Source organism: Mustela lutreola, chromosome 14, assembly GCF_030435805.1.
Source record: "Mustela lutreola isolate mMusLut2 chromosome 14, mMusLut2.pri, whole genome shotgun sequence".
NCBI classification, from domain to species: domain Eukaryota; kingdom Metazoa; phylum Chordata; class Mammalia; order Carnivora; family Mustelidae; genus Mustela; species Mustela lutreola.
This window is the reverse complement of record NC_081303.1, coordinates 27317331-27327291: the sequence shown is the minus strand read 5'-3', so window position 1 is coordinate 27327291 and position 9961 is coordinate 27317331.

Below are 9961 nucleotides of genomic sequence, written 5' to 3'. Positions count from 1 at the left end.
ATATGTTGCAGTTACACAAATAGCCATTATACTTCTAGGCATTTAACCAAGAGAAACAAACCCTATGTTCATACAAGGACTTGTATATGAATTTCATAGCAGCTTTATTTTTAAGAATTGAAAACTGTGGAAATGTTCATCGATGTCCATCAATAGAGCAAAGACAAATTATGATCTCTTCATTAAAGAGATTACTATTCAACATCAAAATGAACTATTTACAATTGGAGACTCTCAAAGTAATGATGCTGAGAAAAGAAAAGCCAGGCAATGAATAGTATATACTGTGTGATTCCATGACTATAAAAAAATCTAGAAAATACAAATTTATATATAGTCACAGTCATCAAATATATTGGTGTGATTTTAGTGCCTTCTTCTGTGCTCCCATAGCTTCCTACACTTGGATCTCCAAGCATTTGTTACACCATGTGAAAATATGAACTCTTTTTCTTTATTCTGTCTTACTAGAATAAGAATCCTTGAACTTTTATGGACATTTGAACTCTCAGTTATTAGCAGAAATTCTATCACACAGTAAGATTCCACATATAAAAGCCAGAGTTTTACAATGACTTCTAAGGTTTTACATGATCTAGCCACTCATTTAACCTCTGTGACCTCTTTCCCTGCTACTCTTCAGTAACTCACAGTGGCCTCCTTGCTATTCCTCAGATATGCCAGGCATGATCCAACCTTATGGCCTTCAAGATAGCCAATTCCTTTGTCTGGAGTGACCTTATTGCTGATGCTTCTGGGCAAATTTATCACCTTTCCATACCTTTGTTCAATTGCCAGCTTCATTGTAACTACCCTGATCTTCCTATTAAAAATTTTAACTCCCCATCCCCTGCCTAGCAACCTTGATTTTTCTCATCCTGATCGAATTTTTCTTTTTCCCCATTGTACTCATCAATTTTGAATGCACTATGCAATTTTTATTAAGGTTTATAGCTTTCAATTGTCTCACCTATTAAAATAAAAGTTCTACAAAGCCAAGTATTTCATTGACCAGTGTAGTCTGAAGTAATATCTGCCATATAATAGGTTCAGTAGACAACTGGTAAATTTCAAAATAAATTAATGTTGAGAGTATACTGAATTTCATAAGTCATTTCAATTATTTTCTAAAAAATAAACTATGTAAAACATACTTTAAATTTACTTTCAAAATATTTTATAGCATATAATGGACAATATACATAAGCCTTAAAGAAACAATCATATAAATAACCATTTCATACCTACGTAAAAATTGCATAATACCACACTCCTAGGTCCTCTCTGAACGCTCTAAAATAACCTTTCAAAGGAAATAAATTTTTAAAAATAGCAGATTTTTTGGCAAATAATTGAGTAAAAGTTTCATTCATCTATGTAGACATAATAAATGTTTTTAATAAGCATGAAATTATAACTCTAAAGTGTGCTAAAATGAAACCACCTGCTAAGGGTGAGAGAACAAAAATAAACATCATTTTTCCAAATAAGAGGAATTTATTACCTTTGAATCAAAGCCTGTGGATTTGTTCAAAATAGCAATAAAGGAATATGGAAACACAAACCATAGAAACTCATATTTTAGATTTCTAAAAGACTTCGAAGTGAAGAGTATACATTTTTTAAATGCTATATAATGCTACATAATGACAAGATGACAGGTTGTGACAGATAGCATTTTAAAAGCTCTACTCATAATGGAACGGAAGGTGTCATTTCCCTATAATTTTATATATGTCATTAATTTACTATATCTGGATACAACATATTACCAAACAGATGTTCAACAAAGACTAAATCATTTTAAATGGAACATAATAATTTGAACCTACATCTATTAATAAATTTTTTTGATCTAACATTTATAGTCTCGCTAAACATTTTATCAGTTGTCGACAAAATTAAAAAAAAATAGGATAAAAAGTCGTGTTTGGAAAAGTAGATTTATTTTCAAATTTGCATTTAAATGAAAATATTTGCTGATATTTTTAAAACTTTAAATGTAATTTTATATATATATGACCTATCAAATGATATAAAATTTTTGGAGAAAATATAACATATTTTTTGATCTTGGTTGAAGGTATTAATAAAGAGCAACTGTTTGTATTATTTGTATTGTGATATCTTAGTTAATAAACATGAATAACTGGTATAAAATGTGTTTTTTAAAAATTTTATTTATTTACTTGACAGAGATCACAGGAAGGCAGAGAGGCAGCCAGAGAGAGAGGAATGGAAGCAGGCTCCCTGCTGAGAAGAGAGCCCACTGTGGGACTCAATCCCAGGAACCTGGAATCATGACCTGAGCCGAAGGCAGAGATTTTAACCCACTGAGCCACCCAGGCGCCCTAAAATATGTTTTTTTTTTTTTTATATAGAATTATAGTTCTTGCCAAAATATGGAACTAGCTGGAATTGAATGCCTCCTTCAAAGTTAGCTCTGGAGAAATTATGCAAGTGTAATATGGAACTATTTCAGATATTAACCAAAAACAAAGAAATAATGATAAATTCCTTAAAAGACTCAAAGTTGCTCTTGACTGGTATGTTTCAAGCTCTATTCCTGGTTTGAAGACAGGTTTTAACAGGCCTGTCACTGTAGAAATCAGCTGGATGTTTAGAGGCTATCAGAACTGTACAAAAACCTTGAAGGGGTAAAGACTTGAAAATTCTTTAGAGAGATTAGCTCCCTAAGGCATTATTCCTCCACACATTTTCCTCCAATCAATTAAGACTGATGGATGAGGGGCACCTGAGTGGCTCTCTCATCACGTGGGTGGTGGGTTAAGCCTCTGCCTTCATCTCAAGTCAGGGTCCTTGGGTCCTGGGATCCAGCCCCACATCAGGCTCTGCTCAAAAGGAAGCCTGCTTCCCTCCCTGCTTGCCTGCCTCTCTGCTTACTTGTGATCTCTCTCTCTCTCTCTTTCTCTCTCTCTGTGTCCAATAAATAAAGAAAATCTTAAAAAAAGGCTGATGGATGATAAATTATGAAAACTGCTCCCTCCAATGATGCTTCTTCATAAGGATTTAAGAATTTAAAATTGTAAGAATTTAAAATTGAAACTTGATCGTAGGATTTATCTTATAGAATAACATCAAGTAAAGGCAGTTATTATTAGTTCTGAAGTATTTGTGATTTTGAATTCTTGGCCTCATTAGTAAATTTATTTTTAAATTCTCCCATGGAGTGGTGATTGGCCTTCAGTCTTTCATTCATGTACATCTTTGGGTCAAATGAGATGTGTGTGCCCAGAACTATATATAATCTTCTTTGTATTTCACTGGAGATGGCATTTCTGAGTTTTGTTCAATTGAATTTGGACAGATGTTTTAATAGTCACTTCTAGAGTTGGCCCTGGAGAATATCTTCCTTTTTTTCTCTTCCCGATTCTCTGAAAAACCCTGACTAATTCACATTATCACAGTGATATCACAATTCAAGTTTTTCCAAACACTATAGCTGCAAAACAGAAGGAAGCTACTCAGAATGTAATACTATTGTGAATGATTGAGAAAGAAAACATTATTATAATTAAGCTACCAGGTTTCAATGTATTTTATTGTTGCTTAGAAAATCCTAGCATACCCAGACTTTACAGAGATTTGATGATCCTAAGAGAAGCTGAACTCATGGACCAAAATAACTATGCACATAAAAAGTACAATCACTTACCTAAAAAAGATGATGTGGTTAACTTTCTATGGCAATCCAAGTGTTATTGGAACAGGAATTTAAAAAATAGCTTAGGGGCGCCTAGGTGGCGCAGTGGATTAAGCCACTGCCTTCAGCTCAGGTCATGATCTCAGGGTCCTGGGATCAAGTCCTGCATCAGGCTCTCTGCTCAGCAGGGAGTCTGCTTCCCTCTTTCTCTCTCTCTCTCTCTCTCTCTGCCTGCCATCCGTCTACTTGTGATCTCTCTCTGTCAAATAAATAAAGAAAGAAAATCTTAAAAAAAAAAAAAGAATGACTGTACTTTTAAAAAATAGCTTAAAAGGGGCGCCTGGGTGGCTCAGTGGGTTAAGCCGGTGCCTTCGGTTCAGGTCATGATCTCAGGGTCCTGGGATCAAGCCCCACATCGGGCTTTCTGCTCAGCAGGTAGCCTGCTTCCCTTCCTCTCTCTCTGTCTGCCTCTCTGCCTACTTGTGATCTCTCACTGTCAAATAAATAAATAAAATATTTTTAAAAATAGCTTAAAAGTATATGATAAAATAATGATATACATATACAAAGAAAAGAAAGATACTATACTGTGAATATAAATTAAGTGAAAATTGTTGAAATAAAGAATACAATAAATGGAGACTAAAATGAATATAGCTGTAAAATGAATAAATGAGTTGGGAAAAACAAACAAACAAACAAACAAACAAATTAATGACTTCTGCCCAAATGCAGCAGAAGAGAAAAAGAAATAAAGAAAATATTTAAATAAGTACTGAGATAAATTTTGGTGAATTAAAGAAAGATAAAAGATACCAGACTTAAAATGATGCCAAACATGAGAAATCAGAAACAAAACAAAACAAAAACCACACACACAAAAAACCACTCTTATACATTATGGTGAGTTTTAAGAATATCATAAACAGAGAAGAGCATAAATGATGCCCAAGAGAAGAACAGATCACCTAAAATGTACAAGAATAATACTGACAGCAGAATTCTCAATAGAAATAGCATATAAAGGAGACAGCTGGGTGTTTGTATAGATGGAAAAGATATTTGAAACTAGATATTATACATCAAGCCAAATTATTGATTAAATTTGAGAGCACGGTAAAAATACAATGAAGCATGTTAGGTCTTAGAACATTTATCACACAGAGACACACATTTTGGAAAACTTCCTTGCAGGACAGCTCAATTTAGATAGAGAAAACAGAATTATGTACTCAAAGGCACATTTTGAAGGAAGGATTGAATATAGTCTGCACTGCAAATATTCTTTAATCGTATGTTCTGAATTTCCTAAATTTAAGAAGTATTTGTTCAAATATTTATCTTTAAATAAACCCTAGGAGACTTTTTCTTGGATTCTGGAAAATCAGTCCATTTGGATACAAATCTTCTTGTCACTGATGGAAATTTTGATAGCCCTTAACTGTGGAATGCCTAATGTATTGTTACAGCAATTGTGATTTGCCAATACATGGGTGATGTGTGTGTGTTGTGTGTGTTTATTTTTATTTTTGATGGTTTTACTCTTCTATGAGATTTTTAAGTAGGCATAATTTTAATAAATTATGATTTGTTGAAATTTATCTGAGGTTATATATAATAAGATGAAATTTGTGTGAACTAAAGAAGTGCCTCTCCATTTTTTTGTTTTAAGAGTAGACTGGTCTTTAAAAATTGTCCAAAGAAGTACATTGTATTCATTATTAAATTGGATAATATACAATAAAGTATTTATGGTCATATGGAACCATATCAATTTCTACTATTAATTCATATTAATAATTACCATAAGAGGAAAAGGGGATATTTTTCAAAATGAAAATTAGCGTATTTTTCAGAATATGATATAGTGTTATTCACTGAACAGAGGGAACAAATGTCAAAGTTTAACACAGTTTACAGAATGTTTTAACATAAATTGAAATTTAAATCTGACCTAATTTCACAGTTTTAAGTAAAATGATAGCACTTTATATCCTTGAAAAGTGGTAAGTGACCCAAAACATTGCTTAGAAAAGCAAATTAACACTACACTAGTCTGAGATGGCTAAGTTATGGTACAACTTGCCATTGTGTATCATCAAATGGTATATTTTTTTCTTTTGGTCTTGTCATTATATTTTATTTTAGCCATTCTGGTAAGTGTGTAGTGATATCTCAGTGTCATTTTAATTGCATTTCCTTGATGTCTAATTATGTCAAAATATACTATTTTGATGTTTAATGTTCTGAGCTTTCTCAGTTCAAGACCATGAAGCCACTTAGGAAAAATACAGTTGCAGATGCACTCATAGACCAACTCTTATTTAGAAATAAGAAGAAACATTACTACCCATTCCAACAAAAAATAGACTTGTTATGCAGTAGGGATTTTATAAATTACCTGACACAACTTTTATAGTAAGATGAAATGGGACAGGCGGCTTCTTGCAGCTATATACAACATCATTTTAATTTCAATTTTCAGTATAATTTTTCCAAGGTATACACAGAATATATATTTAATGTAAATTGTGAACATTTTAAACTCTGTATGTGGGAATTAATCAATTTTAAGTTTATAACAATCAAAATTAATGGAAGTTTATTTTAAATTAGTTAGCTTTCTCTGCATTGCAAGACAGAATAATCAAGAATTGGTAAGAAAAAATAATCTCTGTAAAATTACTGGGGGTGCATTATAAAGTGTTTGGTAACCGATCAAACTCACAATTTGGATTGAATGGCAAGTGATTTTTAAAATCTGGAACTCATTGTCAATTTTTTTTGTCTTCATTGTGTCTTAATAAATTACTGTGTTCATTTGCATGGAAGTGAAGAAAAATGCATGACATTTCATCTCAACACTAACACTTTTAACTGGCAACTCTGAATGTACTTTACAGCAGTGTAACAAAGTAAAGATCAATGATGTTTCATGACATATTTGTTATAATTCTCAAGGAGATAGGGAGTTTGTGCAAAAATGCAAATCACTTTGCGACTAAACACATTGTTTATTTCAGCTAATTTTAAGAAAATATGCTAAGACTCTCTCAAAAAAGGAAGCAATGATTTAGGTTTTCCTTCAAACTCCTTATCTAATCCTGAACCAACAGCACATAGTTCAAAGAGCAACTAATTTGAGCAGCTCCAATTTACACGTTTCCTAACAATGCTTAATTTAGTGGAATTTCTGTCCAATTATGTTAATTTGATGTAGTGAAAGACAAACATTCAAAAAGATCATCCTTAATTTATATAGATTGCCAAACTCTGCATTTTCTGAATGACGCCCAGGAACGTATTTTCAAAAACAAGCAAACAATGCCAGAACCACTATTAGGTCATCTCTAGGCAGAAAGTGACTCAGAGCCTACATTACTCTCTCTCTGAAAGTATACTGTAGGCACTGAAACTACTACCCTGAGTCTGTGCTATCAAATTCCTTAAGTTAGAAAGTTTTAAAACCAGTCTGTGTGGGAGTATTTCATTTACAGATAGAGATTTGGTTGTTTATACATTTTCATACTTGATTTTTAGGGTGTAATAACTATGTTTTAAAATTCATGGTGGTTTTGAATACTGTTAGATAATTGTGCTAAAATGGTATATCCATTCCTCCTAGGAAACAGAAATTATAGAAAGGTAGTGCTTTTCAGATCTGACATCTTTGAGTCATTGCAGTTTCGGTATAAATGCAATAGGAAAAGTGACATTCATGTTCATGATATTTTCTATAAATAAATTAGAATGTACTGGAGGCCTGATATAAAGTGGGATGCCTAAACTTCAGTAAGATCTTGTTTTCAATTCAAAATAAATTGTATTTTTTATTTTTTTATAATGTCCCTCAATTTCAGATAAGCACCCCCCTAAGGTCCATTCCATTTTTTTAAAGATTTTATTTATTTTATTTATAAGATAGAGATCACAAGTAGGCAGAGAGGCAGGCAGAGAGAGAGGGAAGAGGAAGCAGGCTCCCTGCTAGGCAGAGAGCCCGATGCGGGGCTCGATCCCAGGACCATGGGATCATGACCTGAGCCAAAGGCAGAGGCTTTAACCCACTGAGCCACCCAGGCGCCCCCAAAATAAGTTCAGAGACAATAAACATCAACCAACACAATTAATAAGTTCTATTTCTTGAAATTTTGGAACATTGATAGTCTCATCTCCTGGAAGAACAACAGCTAAAATTCTTGGTCATGGATCCTTGCTAAAATATCACTTTCCCAAAGAAAATTAATGTTATGAATTTTCATTGATTGTTATTGATCATGAAGAATATAACAACCACGATAAAAAGAGTAGGAAAAACATGATATCTCATCTGTAAGGGCATGTGGAAAGTAGGAAATGCTAATAAAAATAACTACCATTATTTCCTAAGTTAACATAATATAACAGAACACAAATATTTCATAACAATATTTTCTAGGCTCATTCTGATAACTCTTTTCTACATTCAAATTTAAAGGTTGAGGCATGTGATATGTATTACACAAAAAACATCCCAAGGAGTTCGTTAAAAAAAAAAAAACTCTTAATAAAGGACAAATACAAAGGAATTTTTTTCTAATTTAATTAACAAATTATGAATCGACTTACCTATTTCATCACAGTGTATCAGGCACCAATAATATTTTTTAATTGTCATACCTGATGCAATAGTTTCCATCTTTCAGACATACTGATCACGAACAAGTAAATAAACAAGAGCACTGTAGCTTAAGATCTACCTGCATAAATATAGGACTACTTCAGACAATCTCTTCACCACAACATAGCAATGAATAGAAATCATACATGCTCTGTATTGGACATGCAGATGAGATAGAAGGGGATGGGTGTTAATATATGCAGAATCCTTATTAATTACATTGTAAAACACAATATGGAAACACAGAATACAATTTTAGAAATACCCAGGTCACTATCATTGTTTTATTTTTATATGTGTAGATAAGGAGTTTAGTAAACAATCCATGACTATTCAACTTCTTATATTTTGAAAATTTTAGCAAAACTAACAAACCTAGCAACTAGAAAATTGTATCTATCTGCAAAATACAGCTTTGCCAGCATGGTAGAAGAAAAGCAAAACAAAATAAGTAAGAAAACTTTAACATTTCACAAGAGTTTTAGTTTTATTTTTTTATTTATTATTTTTATTTTCCATTTATTATTTACTTCTATTTTCTACTTTATTTTAATGAAAATGTCATGACCATAACATAAGAGCAGAATTAAACCAACATGGGAAATTATTTTTTCATAAGTTATAATAAACTAGCTTGGTGATTAATTCAAAAATTATATTCCAAACTTCAGTGTTCTTGCAGTAAGTATCACTGCAGAAACAAATGAGTCAGGAGTCATAAACTAATGATGATTCTTAATGTTATTTAGAAAGACATTCTGTTCTTAATATATTTCAAATATTCTACACAAGGCAAAGTGGATTGAAGTAATCTGTAGGCAAAATAAGATTTTAGAGGAGTATATATTTCCAACAGTGTTTATAAAATATTACCTTTATGTAAGGCATCATCCTGGACTTTGTGGAAAACACACAATGGAGTAAGAAGTGGCCCTTCAAGAAACATATACATTATCAAGGTTTAACATGAAGCAGCATGTCTTCTCTAAGTAAAAAAACATTGTACCAACTGACTTTACTGAAACTTTATATTTATTGCTCTCGTTTTAGGTCATAGTGTCCTTCTGCATGCAGGCTGCTATAACGGACATGATATAGACTTAATAGCTTATAAGGAACAGGAATTTATTTCTCACAGTTCTAGAACTGAGAAGTTCAAGATTAAGGAAGGGGCAGATCCAGGGAGAGCCCACTTCCTCATAGATGGCTATCTTCTCACTGTAAACGTACATGATGAATGAATCAAGAGAACTCTCTGGGGTCTCTTTAAAAGGACTGTAATCCCACTTATGACCTAACCACCTCCCAAAGGCCCCTATGTTTTAATACTATCACTTCCAGAGTTAGATTTCATAATATGATTTTGGGAGACATAAACATTCACACCATAGTATATATAAACAAAAAAAGACACAAAAACAACAAACAACTAAAATTATTTTAATTACCTATTATTTTCAACTACATAAAATTTTAATTTGTTTCTATATAATATTAAATAACTCATTTGAGTGATTCACTTATATCCAATTCATCTGAGTGCAATTAAATTTGCTTACCCAACATATCCAGCAGCATATTTCTTCAGACGATCCCATTCCCCACCTTACAGGATTTACCACAATTAGAAGACAGGGGAT